Genomic DNA, 25,581 nt, shown 5'->3' with positions numbered 1-25,581 from the left:
ATAAATTTTCTTGAATACTTGCAATTACCCTTTACATTTAAAATTACCAGGAAAATTGCTGTTAAAGGGACATTCTAGAATTCTGTAATAATTCTAAAATAAATGGTTATAATAAAAATGTTGACTATGAGTCTCCTTTATTCATAGATGTTTCTGAGTTTGTCTTTGAAAGCTTTAGGTGACCGCACTTGGTTTTAGCCTGGAGAGGAGTCAAATGACAATATTTTATATAAAAACGGAAATTCTAAAGTAATAAAACACATTCCATGCATTCTATCTTAACTGCTTCAACTCTAATTGCAAGAAAAGTAGAACAAAAAAATCTTGAAAGGATGTGTTGAAAAACAGAAAGAAAATTTGGAAAATTTATACTTTAACAGAAAATAATCCAATTAGAAAATTCAACAGAATTGGTATTATATAGCTTGATACTAAAAACATTAACCCATGACCCTAAAAATATATGTATGTCTAACTCTAAAAATGTTCAAAATCCAAATGAAAATTTCATGAAAGGATGGATTTCACATTGAGAAAAACTCTACTTTTAAATTTGATGGTCCTAATCTACTGCTGTCCTCTCCTAATCTACCAATATTTCCACATGAGCAAATCTAATAAATAGTTACATGGGAGAAACTAATCTAAAAGAGTCAAATCTTTCAAAAACCATAATATGTGTATTTTTCACTGTCATAAACCATAAAATCCAGTATATAGCTTTAATGTAAATTTCTTGTTCCCAACATGTACATTGGTTTAATAATGTAAGCATCTTGAATGTTTATTTAACCCAATAATACTTGGAGCCACAAAAATCTCTTATTTACAAGATTCCTGGAGAAAAATGTTTCATAATAACAATAGTTGCAATAATGTATTACCCCCGTTTAAGAAATTTTTCAAAAGGTGTTATAAATAGTTGGAAATCTTAATAAAAAAGGATTTAAATTTAGGTTTAAAGCAGAGGAAGAAACCACTCCTGTCCTTGTCAAGACTAATCCCGCACTGTTTTTTCTCCACCATAGTCCCAGGGACAAACAAGCCTCAATAATTTTCCCCCTTTTTTTATTCCTTTATTTCTGCTTTTAATATGACTAATTTCTCAGTTTTTTTTTTTTAAGTTGGGGAATTTGACTAGATTTAAGCATTATCACATCAGGTCATTGACTGCCTTGTTTTCCACTATATCTGCGTATTCCAGAATTTGACCTGTCATTATTCAATAAATAGTGAATTGATGTTGTAATCCTACCATTCCCTCTTTCTCTCTTTTTAAATAGTAAATTTGCTTCAGTGTAGGCTCTATGCTTTCTGCTCACTATCAGTGTACTTCTGAAAGCCAATCTGGCTTCAAATCTCACCACTCAATAGGAAATGTATTCTTGACAATCACCAAAGTCCCTATGAGTTCCAAAAGACTTCTCAGCTCTCATTTCCCTTAAAAAATTCTATTGCATTTTATGTTGATCCTGCATTTTTCTGGATTATTTTCTACCTCTCTGCCTCAACACCCATTCCCTGCAGTTCAGTTTCTGATCTTTTGTTCTTTCCTATTCTATAGATAACTCAGACTCTCTTCCACTTAGATATCTCTTAAATTTAAATTTCTCATTCTAGTACAAATTTGTTAAGCATTATGCATTTACATTTTTTCTATCTAAAATGCCCTCTGTCTTTACCCTGCAGATTCCTATTTCTTCACTAAAATTTAGATCAAATAATTAAACATCAGTTTCTCGGTGAAGACCTTGCCTCACAGTTCTGTCAGTTTTCAAACTTACAACTCTGGCTTCTATCCCGAATCCAAAACACATTTATGTGTTCCTTCTTTTTCCTACCATCTCAACTATCCAAAATTCAACTATATTAATTCTTAATTATCTCTTTACGGTCTATTTCATGGATACTTTCAAGGGTGACTTACTGAATTCTGACTCTTCAGAATCTGGTAAACTGGCACTAAGTGTGCTCAATAAATGCTAATTTATTATTTATTTTTAAAGATTTATTTTATTATTTATTTGTTGCCCCTTCCCCCACGTTGTGTGCTCTCTGTGTCCATTCCCTGTGTGTCCTGAGTCTGCTTGCCTTGTTAGGTTGTACCAGGAAACTGCATCTCTTTTTTGTTGAGTCATCTTGCTGTGTCAGCTGTCTGTGTGTGTGGTGCCACTCCGGGGCAGGCTGCCCTTTTTTTTTTCCATGCAAGGCGGCTCTCCTTGCAGGGTGCACTCTTTGCGCATGGGGCACCCCTACACGGGGGCGCCCCTGCATGGCACGGCACTCCTTGTGTGTGGCAGCTTACCACACGGGTCAGGAGGCCCTGGGTATTGAATCCTGGACCCTCCGTATGGTAGGTGGACACTCTATCAGTTGAGCCATGTCCCTGCTTCCCTCAATAAATTCTTATTGAATAGGTTTTGTCCTTATTTCTTCTATTACTCACCAAATATTTCCATTTGGATGCTCAATCCTCACGTATCACTTCAAATTCAACATTAGCAAAATGGGACCCACTATCTCCATCTCATGGTAATATCTCTTTATCTATTGGGCATATCATTACCATCTAGAATTAAAGAAAAGGACCTCATCCTCCAGTCTTTTCCTTTTCTCAATCCATTCTAATCCTGTAGCATTCTTCCTGCATCACAGAACTCATGTTTATCCTTTTTTAGGTCTTCACACTAGTTATATCCTGGTTTAAAGGCTTATCATCTCCAAATTAGAACTCTGAGAAAAGTGTCTTCTAAGAAGAACTCTTACCTCTAAACTCTTCTCCTCCAATGTGGACTTAACTCTGTTGTTAGAGCAGTTTTTCAAAACTATACTTGTAATCAAGTCATTCCATACTCAACTAAATTTTAGTTGCCCATTGCTTTAAAGATAAATATAATTTCTTTCCCTTGGCATTTAACACACTCCACAACCTTACTCTAAAGTACGATTTCAAACTAAATTTTTTGCACCTTGCAACATGAATACATTGATCTGAAAAGAATAGTCCACTTGTTTCCCCTCAAAAACGATTTGCCCATTCATTCATTTATCCCTTCATTTAAGAAATATTCTGTGAGGTTAACGAAAGCCATTGTGTTAGCTTCTAGGGATACAGACAAATCATCCCCCTGCTTCCATAAAGCTTAGCATACAGTTAAGAGAGGATGATGGACAGCATGTGGTGAAGGGGATTTCCTTAGAGTCCTGCTTGGTGAAATACATAAGAAAAATGCATAGCTGCTTACTTCAGATGCATTGTCTGGCACAGAGTAAGCATTCAAAAAATATTTGTTCAACTGGGACAGTTCACAATGTAAAAGGGAAGACGGAAGTAGACACTATTAATAATATCGCAGGTAAAAATGCTATATTATTAATACATTATAGTGCTAAAATGCTAAGGGGCAGCAATATTGGTGATACAGTTACATACCTTGAAATACAAGACTAAAAAATGTAAATTGTTCTTGTAAAGAAGTCAGAGTTCCTTATGGACATGATTGGGGTGGCTAATCTCATACCCGAAGACATAGCTTTCTGCACCATTTTTCGTGAGCACAGAGGAGTGGCCAATTAGTACTTCCTTTAGAGACTAAGAGTTAGGAAAAGCTTCACATGATCACTGACATTTGAGTCAATTGTAAAGGTGTGCAGGACTTCATGAAGCATACAGAGCAGGAAGAGTTAGCAAATGCAGGAGTATCAGCACTAGAGATGACGTGGAGTTTTGAAAATACAGGACATGTCTGGAGAGTGGCAAATAGCCTGGAAGGAATGTTGTAGCCAGGAAGCAGTCAGATAAGGCTGGAATTTTGTTTGGAACCAGAATTTGGGTATCTGGAATGTCTTGATAAAAGGTTCAAATGTTATCCACTTTGCAATGGGACAGCTTGAAAATGATTTAAGCAAAGGGTTGCATCATTACATCCTCTGCTTTCCTTTGCCACCCAAAGACTCTCATCGTTCATGTTTCACTTTCTTTAGTATGTACTTGCAAACTATATCTGGAAATGTATAGCACTTATGGTCAATAATACTCTTTCGATATTTATTTATTTATTTATTTTTAAATAATATGGTCAATGTCTCATTAATGAAAAAAATGAAGAGAGAAAAATGTTTAATCATATTCTTATCTCACAAAACCAAACCCCATATTTTTTTTATCTTTAGCATTGATATAGTAAGAACTTTGCTTTGTTATAAAAAATTACTATGTTGTTAACTATAACCTATAAATTACATTAGTTAATTAATATTTTCCCATGTATCACTACATTTAGAACATTCCTGTATTTATATTAACCACTTCTCTCTCCTTTGAGATTTAATTATTGAAGACTTACAGTTTTTTGTAAGTACATACCCTGTTTTCCTAAGAGTATTTTAAGTTCCTAGAAGTTTGCAATTCTTAAAATGGTTAGCAAATTTTTATTAGTTTATCAATTAATGCTTATTGAATAAATTAATTAATGACTACATTAGCAAATCATTTCAAGTGCTAATTTCTTCTTTTTTTCCCCCCTTACAATAAAATGGAGATTTGTGGATGTGAATCACCTCCTTCACCAGTATGAATGTTAATATGCCTTCCTGCTAACCTGTGCCTAATCACACACGTTCAAACTCAACCCATGCTTTCCTGCATTTCTCTGGTGGTCAGGAAGAGGCGGGGCCACTTCCATGACTTACTCCACTACCTGCACATCCTATTACAACCCTAACGTTAGTTTTTAAAGCACTTATTTATCGTCAACCTCCATTATTCCCATCTGACAGCCAAGTCTTTATTTCTGTCCCTATCATATTATAAGTTCTCGCTTATAATTTCCTCAGATGTCAGAGAGCTAGAATATATCCTGGAATTGGAGCCAAAATTCAGTAGCACTCATTATCATGCATAAAAAGGAAGGTTTCTTGGCTTCTCTTATAGTGAGAATGCATTCATTTTGATTCCCCAAAATTTCAGTTATCACAGCAGCCTTTACTGGAATAATTTCAGAATTTTGTTCTATATTTCAGTAATAATTGAGAAGATAATTTTGCTGATAGTTGTATTAAGTACAAAGTCATAAATAGTACATTTCACAGAGCTGGATGGGTCGGAGATAATCAGGACCCAAAGGACACAGTTTCAGCTTCATCCCAAGGTCCCCCTTCATTTAAAGACTCCCTGGATGTTCAGGTTAAACTCATGGATAATGGATGTTTTTGAAGATACAGTAATGGCTTTCCTACTAAGGCATTGCATTACAAGGCTTTCTAGGTGCTTGAGCTTAAAATTCCTTCTCTTGCCTGCTTTACCTTACTTTGACATGTGGATCTCTTCGTTTCTAGCACTTTATCTGGTCCTTGGATCTTCATTCTTGCTCTACATCTACCTTATTTACATGTCTTAGTTTCCTCTGGCAGCCATAGCAAAATACCACAAACTCAGGCCTAAAACACACATTTTTGTCTCACAGTTATGGAAGCCAGAAGTCTGAAATCAAAGCACAAGCAGGGCATGCTTTCTCTGAAACACAAACGGAAGAATCATCCTTCCTTGCTTTTCCTAGCTTCTGGTGGTTTACCAGGAATTGTTGGAGTTCCTTGGCTTCCGGCAGCATAACTTCAATCTCTTCTTCATTGGTTACATGCAGTTCTCCCTGGTATCTGTCTGAGTCTATGCCCAAATTTCCTCTTCTTATAAGGACACCAGGCATATGGATTAGGACCACCCTAATCCAGGTTGGCCTCATTATGACAAATCACATCTTTAATGACCCTATTTCTAAATAAGGTTACGTTCATGGTACTGGGGTTAGAACTGAACGTGTCTTTGCTGGGGACATAATTCATTCCCTAACAACATCTATCTTCTAGGCCTGATTTCTTCTATTTATAAACACCTTGCCTCTGACCACCAGTACCTAGAAGTTACTCAACTATATAAAATGAATGACTGACTCACATGTCAATAGACAGCAGGCAAGTGATATAATTAAGTAAAGGGGACCTGAGTGAGAACTGTGGAAAACTGGGAGGGGCCACGTTGCTCTTCACTTCTAGCTGATGGTTGCTGCTTTGGAATACGGGCCAGGTATAGCAAGATCTGATGAAGTTTCAAGAAAGAGTAAAAAAGTCTCAATTTTCATACGGAATATCTTAAAGTTTTATGTTGGAATAGCATTAAAAAGGATTTTTAAAAACTCTTTTAGACTGAGCAGAACATATCTGTGGGCACATTTGGGCTGCAGCCTGCCTTTTTTTTTGTACTTTGGGAAATCCTTAAGTGACATCAATCTTAACTTTAGAGGTTTATTTCTAAATGCTAACTTTTATTTTAACCATTTCTCTTGCCCTTATTGAGTCAGGGAATTGGATTTCTATGTCATTGCTCAAAAATATTTTTCACCTCCATATTAGAATATTATTATGTGTGCAAATCAATGATTATATACATTAAATAAAACAGAGTTCCTGGAGTTCTTTTGCATATGCCACTTTATTTGATGTTCATATCAGCTCTGATAATAAGCATCACAATTTTCTTGATGGACCAGGCGCTCTTGTCATGTCACAGAGCAGAGAGTGGCAAAGACATCATTTTAAATGTTTATAATGGAGCTTTGCCTTGTAATTTTCATGCTTTTTAATTCCTCAAAGACTAATATGAAAGTACTAATCATAGGCCTAACTCTCCTAAATAATATTCATGTCACTGGCCTTGGTGATGAAAAGTTTACAAATGTATTTCTTATATCTGATAAGATAAACAAATCAAATACCCAAGGCATGAAAATTGTTAAGTTCTTTTCTTTTGTGCTATGAGCAAGATTCTTAGTAAGAGTCTTCCATTCATAAGACAATGTATTAGGCTGGAGAGTTTGAATCCTAGTCTATAAAACTGAAGCATTAATGTGTGAGGCATGTGATAGGTACTTTATGTGCATTCTCTATTTTTATCTCACAACCACTCTGTAATACAGTACTATTATTTTATCTATTTTACAGATATGGAGGCTGTGACTTGAAAAGTATACACAATTTGCCACTTATTAATTTAGGCACATATTACTATGGCATTTTCTTCTAATGTGCCTAAAACAGCACCTGACACATAGTAAGTGCCCAATAAATCTACTTAAATCAGTGAACCAAGCCAGATGTTTTTCTTTCTTTTGCATAGATAGATAGGGTAAATTTTCATGGCCATTGTTGACCTGCCCAATGACTGGGTAACTTTGTCATAAGAATTGTATAATGTCTCTGAAGACAATGTCTTAATTATGAATCCTTTCAATTCCAGTTTTTTTGTCCCACTGAAAACAGTTTTATTGCCATATAGAATCCCCAGAAGGAGAAGTTGGGATTGGGAGGGTACAATGCCATGACTTAAGTGATTACAGGTGGGACTGAGTATAAACTGGTTTGATGATCTTTAGTGTGGGACTATCATTTCTTAAGAGACTTTATTCTCCTGAGTAATGATTGAACGTGATCAGATGAGGCTTTCCTTTAGTACTTACACTTAAGTAAAATAAAAGCCAATTAAAAATATATGTTATGAAAGGGAAACTAAGACTCTACTAATTGGGTTTGTGTGTGTGTGTGCATGTGTGTACATTGGAGTAGTGTACATGAAGATAAAGTTTTAGACATGACATATCAGGAGATTTTTGTTTCATAAATTACCAATATCAAATACACCTTAAAACCTCTGTATTGCACTTAAAATAAAATTCTGATATAAATTAATTGCAAATAGTCTCTATTAAATCCTTAGTTAAAAGCAGACGAGATAAGGACATATTTCTTATATCCTTCTTCTGTTTCATTTACTGTCTCTTCCATTTTTCTGAATATTATGACATGAAAATGGAATTAAGGCAACAAAGCCTAAACTGTAATTTAAAGTGGATGGCTCATTTTAAAGTAAAGCTTTGCAAAAGATGAAAATGGAAGGGATAACCTTTTGGTATGATATGTTTTTTGGAAACTGTTCTAATTATATAATCACTAGCATTGGCAGTTAAGAGACAATTATTTTTATGGATGTATTCCTAGACTTCTAAAAATTATGTTTTTTCATTTTTATCATATGGATACTATTTATGACTTTGAATTCAGAATATATATATGAACATATGGCTATACTATTACTGTTTTTGTTCATTTTGTCTGCAGCAAAGAATGGAGGCTTGAAATGTAGTAGCTACTTACCATATCCTTTTTACATTTCACATAATTATATATTAACTTGATGCCTTTAAAGAAACAAAATGTAGTAACAGCATATCATTAGGAGGGATTGAACTTGCAATGTCAAAATAGTGTCATTCATTTAAAACCTTATGTAAAGACAGAGTTCAAAGGACCACATTTTATATATAGCAATAATAGTTGGTAGGTCTTGAAAATATGAACTGAAATGAAACACGTAAGATAAATTCACATATCATTTTTGCTAAGATGAAGAATCCAAGTTCCTTGAATATTTGTTATATAAACATGATAATGGAGAGGCTTTGCAAATACTTATTCCAGAAGTCTATCTATCAAACCATCTCCTTCAAGTTTTCATCTGAGTGCAGCAGCCAAAAAAAGGAGTTGGTAGTTGTGGGAACAGGGGATGTGTGGGAGAGGGGATGGGAAAGTGGGAGATAAAAAAGGAAAATTAATAGGGGCTTTCTGATTTTTGATGGAGATACAGAGCTGCCTCAGGCATTAATTTGAAGGCATTCCTGTTTTCTAGGACATTCTCTATTTGGCTTGATTGTGTCTGAAAGCAGGTGACCTCTGAGTATGCCTCGCTTTCAAACTTCTTTCCTTTATGTTCTACTCCAAATTATTTGAACCCATGGCCCTGTCCTTCTAAAATGGCCTCCTAGTTGACATCTTTGGCCATACGTATCCATTAAAACAGCATTATAGCCAGACCTGTAATAAAAAGTCTTTATAATCTCACTCAAGAAATTGTTCTCAGAAATTCCTATGTCTTTCTGTATAAAATTTATTTAACAAATAAAAAGCAAAATGTAGTTTTTGCAATTCCCTAAATTCTTACTAATTCAACCTGCAATAATGTTTCAGATAATTTCTGCTATAGTCATTAACAGGAATTTATTTCAGTGTGCTCAGCAATAGTAGAATGCAAATAACCTGCTTAAGTTTGTCTTTATTCTGAATCCAAATATGTAAAGGTAAATTCTTACTGGGTTGACGTATGTTTTGGTATCTGTGGTAGACAAAGTCATGGGCTAATATGACTTTTTTGTGTTTATGTTGACCAGGAACATGAAGCTATTAGGGTGATTTAATAGTTTGTAATGAAGGGGCATAATTGTGGTTCAAATGTAGGTTATTGATTAGAATTCAATTAATCTTTTTCTATTTATATTTTCACCATAAGTAAAGGATTTTTAAAAATCTCAGTCTTATATGTATATGTTATATCCATTAAGTTTATCTGAATCACTTGAAAGTGAATGGAGCAATTTAAATCTTCAGCTGATTGGGTATTAAACTGCAGCTAAGTGTTAAGTGATAGAATGACTAATGACATAGCATATATGTATGTCACAAAGAGAAAGGAAATAGAAAACTTAACAGTTTTTATTGCAATATTGAGAGTTTACTTTATGTAAACTATTCAGAGCAGTGTCAGTGCTTAGTGAGTACTCCTAAAACCCATATAAACAAAACCAAAACAATAAATCATGCTTAGATCATCACAAAAGAGAATGACATTTTAGAGGTTGTTATGATTATTGCATTTTTAAACTGTCATCTTACCGGTAGGAGTAATAAGATTGATGAATCTTGTTATTGTGACAAGATATAATTTTTGTTGGGTTAAATGCATAATCTAGATGTTTATCAAACCCTATAAAGTCTGTTCCCTGGTGTTTCTGTAGTGATTTTTCCCATTATTTTTCTGTTGCTAGAACACACATTCTGTTACTATGTTCCTCTTTGTGACCACTGGCTGTCAGTACTGATTATAATTAAATAGCACAGGCAAGGAAAAATTAAATTTGAACCAGAAAATAGCCAGCATCAACCTATTACCGAAGCAAAGTCATTTGGGGAACCCAGTGAAGTACAGTAATGTTCATATTCAAAAGTAAGAATGAAAATAGGCTAAATTTAAAATAACTTTTATTTTAGTAATCTTTGTAAATTGAGTAAGATAAGTAACTAAGTAAGATAAATAGGCTGTGGTCAATAAAGAGAGCTATCCCTACTATGGAATAGATTCAGGTGGGAAAAATAAAGAGACTTACAATTGAAATATTTAAGAAATGAGAATTCTCTTAAATTGCAGCAAACAGAACTCAGTGCCTTTATTTATCTATCAAAAAAAGAAACCAATACTGCTTTTGTAAGCAAAGAGGATGGTTTTAACCTATCAGCAGGGATGCTCTTGAAGTTGTCTGGTAGGGGTGATGAATTTGCCTGTGTCACCCCCAGATCAACCCATTTCCCTCATTTCAAGAACACTGGCTATGGACAAACTCTGTATTGAAAAGGGAAAGTAACAGCAGTTCACAGTACTCAGGGTACAGGAAGAAGGATGCTACTGGCAGTTTCCTGGGAGGTGAGAAGGAATTCATAAAGAAGGAACTTCCTAAATTGGCCCTTAAAGATAGATAGGTGCTCTCTAGTAGATATATTAGAGAAGAACATAAGAGAAGAAAAGCATGTTGTAATGCATGAAAGAGTCTGGTATGCTTAGAGCAATGTGGCTGTAGCTGGGGAGATGTGGGGTAGAGTGGTAATGGCTAGAGACTGATAGAGTAGGATGGACTTCTTAGGTTTGTACTTGTTTTTATAGCAATGGGAATCTAGGAAGAACTTTTGGCCAAGTTGCATGTGTAACTGGTTATATAAAATGCTTTAAAAATTTTATTTCATGAGCTTAATATTTTATCAAAGTTACTTACATAACTGATTTTAAAATAATAATTCTGTAAAGCTTATATAACAAACAAAAGTGATTCTCTGTTGTATTGCTCTTCACTATCCCCACCTCCTTCCCTATCACTACTGCTTGGAGGTAACCACTTTCAACTCCCAATTATTTCTTCTCAAATATGCTCTAAATTTCTAAGTAACATGTTTATATTGATTTTTTAAAACTTAATTTTATATATTAACTTTTGATACTGACAATGGAAGATGAAAATGAATATATATATATATATATATATATATATATATATACTATCACATTCTTCCTTTATCTTTGACCGGTTGTCCTTCTTCCATCTCCCAATGTAGTTACTTCATTATTTTTGGTTATTGGCTCAACATTTACATTTAGGTTGTATAATCATTATTCAAACTGCGCTATGCCATCTCTATTTTCCCATTCTTGTATATAATTTTACTTTTCCTTGACTTAATAGTAATCACCTCCTTTATTTTTACCTGTTTTCTTTAGTCTTTTCTTAATTCATTCAACATCTATTATGAATTAGATGTTGCTAAACTTTGAAGATAAAGAGATGAACTAGATAAATATGGACTCTGACTTCACAGGGTTTAGATTATTGAAGGAGACAGTGCTAAAAATAAGCAATTATTATTTTTCCCATTTTGTAGGTTGTCTTTTCACTTTCTTGATAATGTTATTTAAGGCACAAAGGTATTTAATTTTTTTTTTTCTTTTTTCCTTTTTTTTTTTTTTTAATTTTTTTATTTTTTATTGACTTTGTAATAATATTACATTAAAAATATATATGTGAGGTCCCATTCAACCCCACCCCCCCACCCTCCCTCTCCCCCCGCCCAACAACACTCGTTCCCATCATCATGACACATCCATTGGATTTGGTAAGTACATCTTTGGGCACCTCTGCACCTCATATACATTGGTTCACATCATGGCCCATACTCTCCTCTATTCCATCAAGTGGGCCCTGTGAGGATTTACAATGTCCGGTGATTACCTCTGAAGCACCATCCAGGGCAGCTCCATGTCCCGAAGACGCCTCCACCTCTCATCTCTTCCTGCCTTTCCCCATACCCTTTGTCCATTATGTCCACTTTTCCCAATCCAATGCCACCTCTTCTATGTGGACATTGTATTGGTTGTGTCCATTGCAAAGGTATTTAATTTTGATTAACTCAAATTTATTTTTTCTTTTGTAGCTTGTGTTTCTAGTGCCATACGTAAGACTCTATTGTTGAATCAAGTTTTATGTTTTTAGATATTATATTTGGGTCATTGATACATTTTGAGTTAATTTCTTTATATGGTGTAAAGTAGGGCTCCAACTAGAACTTTTTGTATGTGGATATCCAGATCTCTTAACACCATTTGTTGAAGAGATTATTTCCCCATTATATGTACTTGGCACCCTTGTCAAATATCAACTGGCCATAGACATGTGGATCTATTTCTGGGGTTTCAGTTATATTTCATATGTATATTTGTCTATCCTCATGCCAATACAACACTGTTTGATTACTCTACCTTTAGTACAGTTTGAAATTGGGAAGTGTGAGTCCTCCAACTTTTTACTATTTCAAAATTGTTTGATTATTGGGAGACCTTTGGAATTCCATATGAATTTGAGGACCAGATTTTATCTTTCTGCAAAAAAAGGCTGCTCCAATTTTAATAGGGGTGGTATTCATCTGCAGATTGCTTTGGGTAGTATTTTAATTTTGGTGCTGCTCAAGCAAATACGATGAAATGGGTTGAGTTTAAAAATGGGGATTTATTTGCTCATGATTTGAGACTGAGAAAATGTCCAAATCAAGGTGTCATCAAGGCAATACTTTCTTCCAAAGACTGTGGCATTCTGGGTCTGGTTTCTGGTGACCCTTAATCCTTAACTTGTCACCAGGCAAGGCACATAATAGCATGTCCTGGTCTCTCCCTTCTCTTCCAATTTCCATTGCTGTTCACTTCTGGTATGAAAATCTTTTAGTTTTGGGGACTACTCAAGCAAATACCATGAAATGTGTTATGGGAATAAATGAATAAATAATAAATGGGAATTTATTCATTCATGTTTTCAGGATGGGAAAAATTCCAACTCAATTCATCTTTGACGTGATGCTTTCTTCCTGAAGACTAGCATTCTGGGGCTGACTGCTGGCAACCTTTGTTCCTTAGCTTGTCACATGGTATGGTGGTTTGAAGCTGTAGGTACCCCTGAAAAACATGTTCTTAAATATAATCTGTTTCTGAGGGTGCCAACCCATTCTAAGTAAGATCTTCTAATGAAGCTACTTCAGTTAATGTATGACACACTTTATTCAGGATATGACTTAATCTTGTTATTGGAGTCCTTTAAAAATGAAATGAAGACACACACATACCACACATAGACAAAATCAAGAAAGGAAGAAGCTGAAGTCAACAATACCTAGAAGAGAAGGGGAAACCAGCAGATGCTGTCATGTACTCTGCCATGTGGCAGAAGAAAGCATCACCTTGATGATACCCTGGTTTGGATATTTACTCAGTCTCAAATTGTGAGTTAATAAATTACCATAGCTTAAAGCTAAACCATTTCATGATATTTGCTTTAAGTAGCCTAGGAAACTAAAACACATGGCAAGGCACATGACATTGACTCTTGGTCTGTCTCCTTTCTTCCGTTCCATTGATGTTCAGGTTCTTGCTTATGGTGGCTTTCACTCTTCCTGTCTGCATTCTATTCTGCTTATAAAGGACTCCAGTCCTTTATCTCCTTGGTTCAAATTATTGCTTCATATTTTATTCTTTTAGATTCTATTATAAATGGAATCGCTTTCTTAATTTCTTCTTCAGGTTGTTCATTGCTAATGTATAGAAGCACACTTGATTTTTGCATGTTTATCTTGTACCCTACCACTTTGATGAACTAGTTTATTAGCTTTAGAAGTTTTCTTCTGGATTCATTTGGATTTTCTATATCCAGAACTTCCAGCACAATGTTTAACATTGGTGACAGTGGGCATCCTAGTCTTATTTCCAATCTTAAGGGAAAAGTTTTTCACCATTGTTTATGGGTTTTTCATAAATGGCCTTTATCTTGTTGAGGAAATTCACTTCTTCACTATTTTATGAATATTTTTTATCAAGAAAAATTATGAATTTTTGTCAGATGCCTTTTCTTCATCTATTGAAATGATCATGTATTTTTTTACTTTTACCTTCATTTTATTTTTTAACCTTGACTGATTTTTGAATGTTGAACATCTTTGTATTCTTGGGTTAAATCCCACTCAGTCATAGTGTATACTTTTTTTATTATGCTCTTGAATTTGGTTGCTAGTGTTTTGTTAAAAATGTTTGTGTCTATATTCATAAGGGAATTTTAAATTTTCTTTTCTTGTTATAGATTTATCAGTCTTTGGTATTAGAGTACTGCTGAACTACAAAACTCACTGAATTAATTAGGAAGTGTTCTTGCTTCTCAAAATCTTCAGAAAAGTTGAGAATTATTGGTGTTAATTCTTTTTAAATCCTTGGTAAAATTCATCATTAAAAGTGTCTGGTCCTGGACATTCTTTGGTAGAAGCTTTTTGATTATTGTTTCAATATCTGTATTTGTTATAGGTCTTTTGAGGTTTTCTGTTTCTTCTTAAGTCAATTTAGGTAATTTTTGTGTTTCTAGAAATTTATATCTAATATGTTGGCATATAATTGTCCAGAAAATTCTCTTATAATCTTTTTCATTTCTGTAAGGCCCATAGTTGATGGCACACTTTCAATTTATGATTTTAGGTTTTGAGTCTTTTATTTGTCCATCTAGCTAAATGTTTAACTGTTGCCATGGCTGACCGTCGCTGGGTTGGGAGGCCAGCTGTGCTCCGGAGACTGCTGGCCGGTGCTGCTAGTCAGCGGAGGAGGACCGCGCTACAAACTCATGCAGATCACTGGCTAAACGATGCAACTGGTTTTATTAGCCAAGGCAGAGGAGCCAGGGTATGCGGGTTAATGCACAGTCTGCGAGCGAGTCCGGGGAGGGGGTGGTGAACAGGAGTTATATAGGGTGTACGCGGAAGCATTACTTGATTGATTGGGACTGTGGCTTATCTATATAAGGTAGCCTTTAGGATTTACTAGTTAGATTGAGAGGGGGAAGCGTGAAGGCAGCTTGGCGTATGCGTACTGTCCTTGGCCAGTGACTCAGCGCTCTTGAGGGCTATCCCTTAGCTTACTCAAGGGCTTGTAGGGTCTAGAATTTACTCATAGTCCCGTCTCCTCCAAGGCAAGTCTCATGGCTTGGACTGCAGCTGGGCTGGCTTTTCCTTCATTTAAGAGTTGTATTGATATGCATTTTTTAAAAATCAGCTTTTATTTTTGATTCTCTCAATTGTTTCCCTATTCTCTATTTCATTATTTATTTCATTCCTTCTAGTTTCATTTTATTTTGCTCCTTTTCCTTGTTACTCAAGATGTGAAGTTATGGATTTGTGTGATATTTCTTCATTTTTAATTTAGGCATTCATAGCTATTGATTTTCCTCTGAGCACTGTCTTTGCTGTATCCCATAAATTTTGATGTTATATTGTCTTTTGAATTTATTTTGAGTGTTTTCTAACTTCTTTTGTGATTTTTCTTAAGTCTTTGGTGGTTTAAGATTGAACTATTTAATTTCCACATGTTTGTAAGTTTTCTGGTTTTCCTTCTGTTATTGACCTCTAGCTTCATTCCACCATGGTTGGCGATGTACCTTTGCATATTTTCAGTATTTTAAAATTAATTGAGACTTGTCTTGTGCCCAAATATATGGTTTATCCTGGAAAATGATCCATTTGCACTTGAGAAAATAATGTGTACTCAGCTGCTGTTGTTTTATATATGTCTGTTATATCTGGTTGGTTTATTCTGTTGTTCAAGTTCTCTAGTTCCTTGTTGGTCTTCTGTCTAGATGTTCTATTCAGTATTCAGATTGTAATGTCTGACTATTATGGCAAAATTATTTCTCCCTTCAATTCTGTCAATGTTTGCTTCATATATTTTTGGACACTGCTCTTAGCTGCACTCATATATATATAATTGTTGTATCTTCTCTTGAATTGATCCTTTTATGAATACATAATGTCCTTCTTGCCCTGAAACATTTTTTTTATTTAATGTCTATTTTGTCTGGTATTACTATAATAACCTCATCTCTCTTGGCTAGTATTTGAGTGGGATATTTTTCTATCATTTTCTTTTCAACCCATTTGTTTCTTTGTCTCTTAAATAAGTCTCTCATAAACAGTATATTTTGGGTTATGTTTCTTCATCCATTCTGCTAATTTCTGCCTTTGATTGGAGAGTTTAATTCATTTACATTTAAGGTAATTACTGATAAAGCAAGACTTACTTCTTCCCTATTGCTAATTTTTTGGTATGTCATAATATTTTTGTCCATTTTCTCCCTAACTACCTTCCTTTTTAGGATGGTCTTTTATTTGGTGCCATTTTTAGTTATTTATCATTTCCTTTTATTTAGTATCTTAGATAATTCCTTTGTGATTATCATGTGATTATCATTTACTGTTCTAAGTTTCTTACAGTTTATTGCTAGAAACTAGACTTCAATAGCCTAAACACACTCTGCTTCCATATCTCTTTCCCCCTCCACTTTATGTTGTTCTTGTAACAAATTACATCTTTATATATTGTGTTCCCAATAAAAGGTTTATGATTATTTTTATGCACTTTAATTTTTATCTACATAAGAAGTAAAAAGGAGTGTTATAAAGAAAAACTGCAAAAATACTGGCATCTTTTATACTTACCTATATAATTACCCATATAGGTAACTAACTTATACCAGAGGTCTTTATTAATACGGTTTTGAGTTTCTATTTTTCTTTCAACATGAAGAGCTTCCTTCATAATTTCTTGTAAGGCAGGTCTAGACATAATAAATTTCTTTAGCTTTTGTTTATATAAAACTGCCTTAATTTCTCCCTCACCTTTGAAGGAAAGTTTTTTCAAATGTATTAATAAGACATTATATGTAATATTAATATATTATAAAGACAATTTTTTCTTTCAACATTTTACTATTTCATACCACTGCCTTCTGGCCTCCACGGTTTCTATTGAGAATCAAATGTACTCTTATTAAAGACCACTTGCACATGCTTTTCACTTGCCATTTTCAAGATTTTCTTTGTCTTTATGTTTTGACAAATTTAACTGTGATGTGTCTCAGTGTGGACATCTTTTGAGTTTATCCACTTGGAGATCATTGAGTTTCTTGCATTTATATATCCATGTCTTTCAGCAGATTTGGGAAGTTTCTAACCATTATTTCTTTAAGTATTTTCTGCCCCTTTTCTACTCTTCTCCTTCTGGAGCTAGTATGGTATATATGTTGGTATGTTTGATAGTGACCCATGAGTTCCTTGGGCTTTGCTTATTTTAAAAAAAATTCTTTATTGTTTCTGTTCCTGAGGAGATAATTTCAACTATCTGATTTAAGGTTACTGATACTGTGTTTTGCCTGCTCCAGTTTGCTATCAAACACTTCTATTGAATTTTTCATTTCCATTATTGTACCTTTTTAGCTCCAGAATTCTACTTCTACTCTTTTCATTTCTATCCCATTTATAACTTCTCATTTTGTTCATATATTGCTTTTCTGATTTTCATTAGTTCTTTCTCCCTGTTTTCCTTTTGTTCATTTTTCCTATTTAAGAGAGTTGATCTAGGATCTCTGATTAGTAATTCTAGTGACTGAGATTCCCCCAGAACAGTTCCTGTTGTAGCCTTTTTATCATGTGACATATTTCCTATCTCCTTTATATTTTGTGAATTTGGGGTGGGGCAACTGCAAATTCTGAGCATTATATTATGGAAATTTGGGAAAACTACTTTTCTTACTTCTCAGTCCATCAGACCAAAAAAAAGAGGAAAAAAGGAGAAGAAACAGGAAAGAAAGGAAAAAGGAAAAAATACAAACTCCAACTCATAAAATGATACACTGTCTATCCAAGTATCTTGGTATATGGCAGTGAGAAGCTGGAAGCTGCTCCTGACAAAGGAGAAACCAAGGATAGCATTTGCACTGGTTCCTGAGAGATATGCCAGACCTTTAAAAAAAAAAAGCAAAATCGAAAACATAAAAAAGAAAGAAAGAAATTAAGTTTTAAATTTTGATAAGGTCCAATTTTTCTACTTTTTCTTTTGTTGCTTGTGTTTTGGGTGTAAAGTCTAAGTAACCATTGCCTAAAACAAGGTCTTGAAGTTGATTTTTGTATAAGGCATAGGTATGCACCCACCTCTTTATTTATTTATTTTACTAATAAGATCCAATTCCCAACATCATTAGTTGAAGAGAATATATTATTTTGCAATCAAGTGGTACTTTCCTCCTTGTAAAAAATCAGCTGGCCATAAATATGAGAGTTGATTTTTGAGCTCTTAATTCTATTCCATTGGTCTATATGTCTGTCCTTGTGCCAATGCCATACTATTTTGATTAGTGTGCTTTGTTGTAAGTTTTAAGATCAGGAAGCCTGAATCCTCTGACTACATTATTCTTCTTCTAGATGGCTTGTACTATTCAGGGTCCCTTAATCTTCCATAAAAATTTGGTGATTGGATTTTTTATTTCTGCAAAGATGGTTCCTGGAATTTTTATTGGGGTTGCATTGAATCTATAAGTTGCTTTGGGTAGCATTGACATCTTAATATTTAATCTTATACTCAATAACATGGAATGTCCTTCCATTCAATTTAGGGCTTCTTGGATTTCTTTTAACAATATTTTGTAGTTTTTCATCTATAAATCATTTACATCTTTGGTTAGATTTATTCCTAGATATTTGATTCTTTTAATTGCTATTGTGAATGGAATTTTTTCTTGGTTTATTATTCCAATTGTTCATTGTTTGTTTATAGAAATACTACTGATATTTGGGTGTTGATTTTGTACTCCACCACTTTCCTGAATTAATTTATTAGCTCTAGGAACCTAAGTGGATTTTTCAGGGTTTTTGGTATATAGGATTATGTCATCTATAAATAAGGAAAGTTTCACTTCTTCCTTTCCAACTTTGATGCCTTTTATTTGTTTTTTCTTGTCTAATTGCTTTGGCAAGAACTTTCAGTACAATGCTGAGTAACTGATTACAGTAGCATCCTTGTCTTGTTTTTGGTCATCAAGGGAAAGCTTTCAGTCTTTCAGCATTAAATAGTGAGTTAATTATGGGTTTTCATAGATGTCCTTTATCATGTTGAGGGAATTTCCTTTTATTCCTAGTGTTCTCAGTGATTTTATAAAGAAGGGTGGTGGATTTTGCCAAATGCCTTTCCAGCATCAATTGGGATGATCATTTTTTCCCCGTCCATTGTATTTATGTTATGTATTACATTAATTGATTTTCTTATGTTGAGCCAACCTTGTATAACAGGGATAAATCCCACTTGATCATGTTGTATAATTATTTTAATATGTTGTTGGATTCAGTTTGCTAATATTTTGTGAAGGATTTTTCTTATATACATTCATGAGACATATTGGTCTGTAGCTTTCTTTTTTGTGGTATCTTCAGCTAGCTTTGATATGTGGAGATGTTGGTTTCATAGAATGAATTAGGGAGTGTTCTCTCATCAGTTTTTTTTTTTTTTGAATAGTTTGAGCAGAATTGGAGTTAAGTATTCTTGGAATGTTTGGTAGAATTCCCCTGTGAAGTCATCTGAAATTGAATTTTTCTTTGTTAGGAGGTTTGGATTTCTATTCAATCTCTTTATTCATAATTGGTTTGTTGAGATCTTCTATTTCTTCTTGAATAAATATAGGTAGTTGGTGGGTTTCTAAGAATTTGCCCATTTCATCTAGGTTGTTTGTTGTATTATTGTACACTTGCTTATATTATTCTCTTATAGTCATTTATATTTCCATGGGTTTGGTAATAATGTCCCCTTTTCTTTTCTGATTTTTGTAAATTTTATACCCTCTAGCTAAGGTTTTTTTCAGTTTTATTGATCTTCAGTTTAGCTGAAATTTTTTCAATTTTATTGATCGTCTCAAAGAGCCAACTTTTGGTTTTGTTCATTTTCTCTATTTTTTTCTTTTCTATTTCATTTATTTCCGTTATCTTTATTATTTCTTTCCTTCTGATTATGCTGAGTTAAGTTTGCTCTTCTTTCTCTAGCTCTTCCTGTTTTAAGGTTAGGTCTCTGATTTGAAGTCTTCCTTCTTTTTTAATGTAAGTATTTAGAACTATAAACTTCCCTTTTTGCAATCCCTTTGCTGCATCACATAAATTTTGGTATGTTGTGTTTTCATTTACTTAAAAATATTTCTTAATTTTGATTGTGATTTCCCATTTACCCATTATTGTTTAAGAGAATGTTATTTAATTTCCACATATTTGTGAATTTTCCCTTTATCTTTCTCCTATTGATTTCTAGTTTCATTCCATTGTGGTTGGAGATATATATTTTATGATTTCAATATTTCTTGAATTTACTGAGACTTGTTTTGTGACTTAACATTTGGTTTATTGTGGAGAATGATCTATGTGCACTTGAGAAAAATGTGTGCTCTGATTTTTTTGGGTGAAGTGTTCTATATATGTCTAGTTGGTGTAGAATTCTATATATAAGGCCTAGTTGATCTTATATATCCTTATTGATTTTCTAAATAGATATTCTACCCATTACTGAAAGTGCTATATTAAAGTTTCTACTATTGATGTAGACATCTCAATTCCTCCCTTCAAATTTATCAGTATTTGCTTCACATGTATTTGGGCTCTGCTGAAAGTTCCATATATATTTATAATGTTACATCTTCCCGTTGAATTGTCCCCTTTATCAGTGTATAATGACTGTCTTTGTCCTTCATAACTGTTTTTGACTTAAAGTCTACTCTCTTTTCATTACCACTTGCATGTTATATTTTATCCATTCATTCACTTCCAACCTACTTGTATCTTTCAGTGCTTCTAATATCTGCCCTTTGACTGGAGAATTTAAGCCATTTATATTCAGAATCACTACTGATAATGCAAGATTTTCTTCTGCTGTTTAACCTTTGTATGTTTTATACCCTTTTTGCCTCAATTCTTCTATTAATGCCTATATTTATATTTATTTGATTTTCTGTGTTTTATCATATCGATTGCCTTCTCTTCTCTATCTGGTTTATATTTTTTCATCTATTTTTCTTGTGATTACCATGGGGGTAAAATTTAATGTCCTAAGTGTATAATAATCATATAAATAGCATTCATGTATACTTTCCCTACACCCCTTCATCCCCAGACTCATTTTTTGTTCCTTATATCACTTATATCTTAGTACATTTTATGTACTAAACTATAGATTTATCACTATTTTTTATGTATTTGCATTTTAGCACTTGTAGAAAGTAAGAAGTGTAGTTATATTCCAAAAGAATGGTTGTTCTTCAAGTTAGGTTTTGGTGTGTAAGTACAGAATGACCATTGTTTTAGTTCCCTAGGCTGCTTAAAGCAAATATCATGAAATGATTCACTTTTAAGCAAGAGTAACTTTTAAACTTATAGTTTTAAGACTGGAGAAATTTCTAAAGCAAGCTATCATTAAGGCAATGCTTTCTTCCTGAAGACCAGCTGCCTGCAATCCTTGGCTTTCCTGTCACATGGCAAGGTTCATGTTGGCTCCTGCTGGTCCCTCCCTTCTCTTCCAGGTTTTGCTGATTTCAGTTTCATGTTTCCATGGCTTTCTCTCTCTGCATCTGTATTTCATTCATTTAGAAAGGACTCCAGTAATAGAATTATGGCCCATTCTGAAGGAAATCAGTCACATTTAAACTGAAGTAACTTTATCAAAAGTTCTTATTACAAAGGGTTCACATCCACAGGAATTGATTAAATTTAGGAACATGGTTTTCTGGGGTATATACTGCTTCAAGCCATCACTTTCACATTACCTGACAATCCCATTTGTAGGTATACGCCTGATAAAATTGAAAATCAGGACTGAAACAGCTATTTGCACACTGATGTTCATAGTGACATCATTCACAATTGTCAAATGATGGAAACAACCCAAGTGTCCATCAACCAATGAATGGGAAAAACAAAATGTGGTATATATATATGTACAATGGCATATTATTCAGCAAAAAAAAGGAATGAAATCCTGATACACGGAACCACATGGATGAACCTTGAAGACATTATGTTGAGTGACTAAAGCCAGAAATAAAAGAACAAATATTGTATTATCTCACTGTTTTCAAATAATTAGAATAAGCAAATTCATAGAGTCAGAATCTAAAATATACATTACCAATGGATAAAGTAAGGATAGCAGGTGGGAAGTTAAGGCTTAAAATATACAGTATTCTTATTTGGAATGATGGAAATGTTTTGATAATGGATGGTGGTTATGGTAGCACAATATTGTGAATTTAATTAACAGCACTGAAATATATATCTGAATGTGATTAAAAAGAGAAATGTTAGATTGTATAGGTGGTAACAGAAGAAAAATGTTTAAAAAAATCCATGGGGGAAGCAGATGTGACTCAAGCTTTGGGCACCTGCCTACCACATGGGAGGTCCTGGGTTCAGTTCCCGGTGTCATCTAGAGAAGATGAGCAAGACAGCAAGCTGACAAGATGGGCTTGCCTGGCACTCTGAACTGATGAATCAAGGAGGCATAATGAGAAAACACAATGAGAGACACAACAAAGCAGGGAGTGGAGGTGGCTCAAGCAATTGATCGCCTCTCTCCCACATGGGAGGTCCTGGGCTCGGTTCCCAGTGCCTCCTAAAGAGAAGATGAGCACAAACAGAGAGTACACAATGAATGTACACAGAGAGCAGACAATGAGCACAAACAAGGGGGTGGGTGGGAGAAATAAATAAATAAATAAATAAATACTTTTTAAAAATCCATGGAACTATACTTCATAAACAGTGAACCTTAAGTAAAACCATGGACTATAGATAATAGTACAAGTATAAAAATGTGCTCTCCTCAGTTGTAAAAATTGTTCCATACCTATTCAACTTGTTAATAATAGGGCAGTATATGGTATCTTGTACTATATAGATGATTTTTCTGTAAATATATAACTTCTTTAAAATAAAAAAGAAAGAAGGAAGGAAGAAAGGAAGGAAAGGTCAAAGAAGGAAAGATGGAAGGGGAAAGAGAAAGAAGAAAATCAAATAACAGAAAAGGTGCACTGGCTTTTATATCCCTGTAGATGCTAGTGTGAGGCCAGAAGCTGATTGTTTTAGTTTGCCAAAGCAGTGCCAATGCAGAGTACCAGATCTCTGTGGGTTTTTAAAAGGTAATTTATTTGGGGTAAAGGCTTACAGTTCCAAGGCCATGAAAAGTCCAAACTGAGGCACCATCAGAGCTACTACTGATGCTGGAATGCTGTCACATAGCAAACCAAGATGGCCACTGATCTCTGTGGAGGTCTCTGCCTTCCCCTCAAGAATCTACTGTCCTTGGAACTCAGCTTTGAGCAACCAGGCATAGGTCTTGTCTCTTTCTGGGCCTCCTATATCAGTCTCAGCTGTTCCACTCTCTTCCCAAATTCAGCTGTAAGCTATTAGTCATAGAGCAGGGCTGGACTCCTCTCGACTTGCTTATTGGGCCAAGCTTCATGGGGGCTTCAGGCTTGCGTGATCCTCTCTTTTACAAGGCAGGATCAAACATGGTGATTTCCTTTTAGCTCAGTCTATATCTTCCCATTTATATTGAACCCCAGCAAGGGGACAGGGACTCAACCTGAGTCTTGCCTCACTAAATTAGTCAAACAAAAACCCCAAAGCAGTCTTATCAAGTAATCCAATCAAAGTCCCCTCAGCTGAATTTAATACAGTCAAAAGATATCACACCCAGAGGAATGGGTTACTTTAAAAAGATAATCTTTCTTTTTTTGGGATTCATAAAATAATCTCAAACTGCCACACTGCCGCTGCTGAGAGCCCTGAAACTGAGGCTAACATATGTTCTGGTAGTTCAGGGATCTGCCACACTATGAAACACATGCATAACAGAGGAATGAAAACCAACAATAAAAATGGTGCACGGCTTTTTATGCGCTGGTTGATGCTGCTGGAAGGCTTCTTGGGGATCCACCAGGTCAAAAAACACAGAAAAGAGAAAGAAACCCAACAAATAAAAGGGGCATTGGCTGGATAGATGCTGCAGGAGGTCAATATCAAGGCTTTCATCTTCACTGATCCCACAGGGATGGCCACATTGACCTCAATTTCTAGCCCCAACTTTTGAAGGACATGTTCTCAGCCCACCCTGATCCCAGCTGGCTGCTCCTGCAATTTTACCTGCTTTTTCTTAGCTGCTGCATGTTCCACAGCCGTAAAAGTGAGGCTGAGAAATAGGGGCTGGTTGCTGGTTTATAGACACCTTACTTATAAAATCTGAAAGATCGGCTGCTTCTCCCTGTGACTCGCATGCCTGTGGTAGTTACAAGTGTTCAGTCTGGTTCCAGGGTTACCACCTAGTAGTTAACTCCAGTCTCTCTTTCCATCTCATTCACTTTTCTTGTGGAAGGAGCAATTGGTAAACCTTACTACTTTGCTGTTTTTACCCTGTCCTCTCCCACAAAACCTTTTTTGGAACTATTTTTAATATTCAAATACCATGTATTTCATAGCATAAGTCCTTTTGTGAAAAACCATAAGTATGTAGTAAAATCTCAACAGATGAAATGCAAATTTTATAGCCTGGTAACTGTGATTTCTGGAACTTCTTAAAGATGGACCTTATTCACTGACTTTAGAATACTGAAATGTCTACGGGACTAGGTAGAAAATATGGACAAATCTGGTTGAGTGTAATAAAAATTTTTAGGGATTGTGAGAAACTGCAGAATGAGTGCTTCATTTAAACGTGGACAATCTCTACTTAGCTCCAGCTGATTTTTGTCATTTGGGAAATGGGGTAAATTTTGCTGGATATTCTGATTTTTCGGGATCTGTTTTTTTAAATTTTATTATTGTGGGCAACCAGCAAATATTTGAAAACCACTCTGTTTGTCAAACAAAACCCAAGGGTAGAGTCTAGCAGTTGCAACCTCTGCCTGCTGGATCAAAGTTGGTTTATTGACTCTTCCCCAGCCAACACTTCATTCTGTTTCTTTCGCTTTTCTCATGATGTTTACTTAACTTTAAGTGCCCCTTTTTCCTCTGTACCTATTCAAATACACTATTCTTCAAGTTCTAGGTAAATTTTTGCTCTCTCTTTGCTATCACTCCTGCTCAATATCACCCTCCTCTGGGATAATATACATTACTTATCTGAAATTCTCATTTATGACTTCATCATATACTACCTTCCATTTTATTGTTAGCTCTGCCAAAGTTTTTTTAATTAAAGATTAAACTTTTATGGAATAGACCTTAGGTGATTTGTAGTCCAACTCCTCATTATGTAAAGACTTGGAGAAGATAAGTAAATCATCCAATATCACATTGTTAATTAATTGCAGATCCCAGAAATTTTTATAATTGCTTTGAGTATAGTAACTATTTGATACATATATGCTGACTGATTAAATTGCCTGGGTATCTTTTTAATAAATGTCTTTTTTTAGACTTTTATCATAATCTCAAAATTTAAACACAAAATTTTCATTTCAGCAATAAATTCTTGTTTTGTGGAGTGCTATCTATAAA

This window comes from Dasypus novemcinctus, chromosome 1, assembly GCF_030445035.2.
Source record: "Dasypus novemcinctus isolate mDasNov1 chromosome 1, mDasNov1.1.hap2, whole genome shotgun sequence".
NCBI lineage: Eukaryota > Metazoa > Chordata > Mammalia > Cingulata > Dasypodidae > Dasypus > Dasypus novemcinctus.
The sequence above is the reverse complement of the archived record's forward strand: the minus strand, read 5'-3'. Positions refer to the sequence as shown.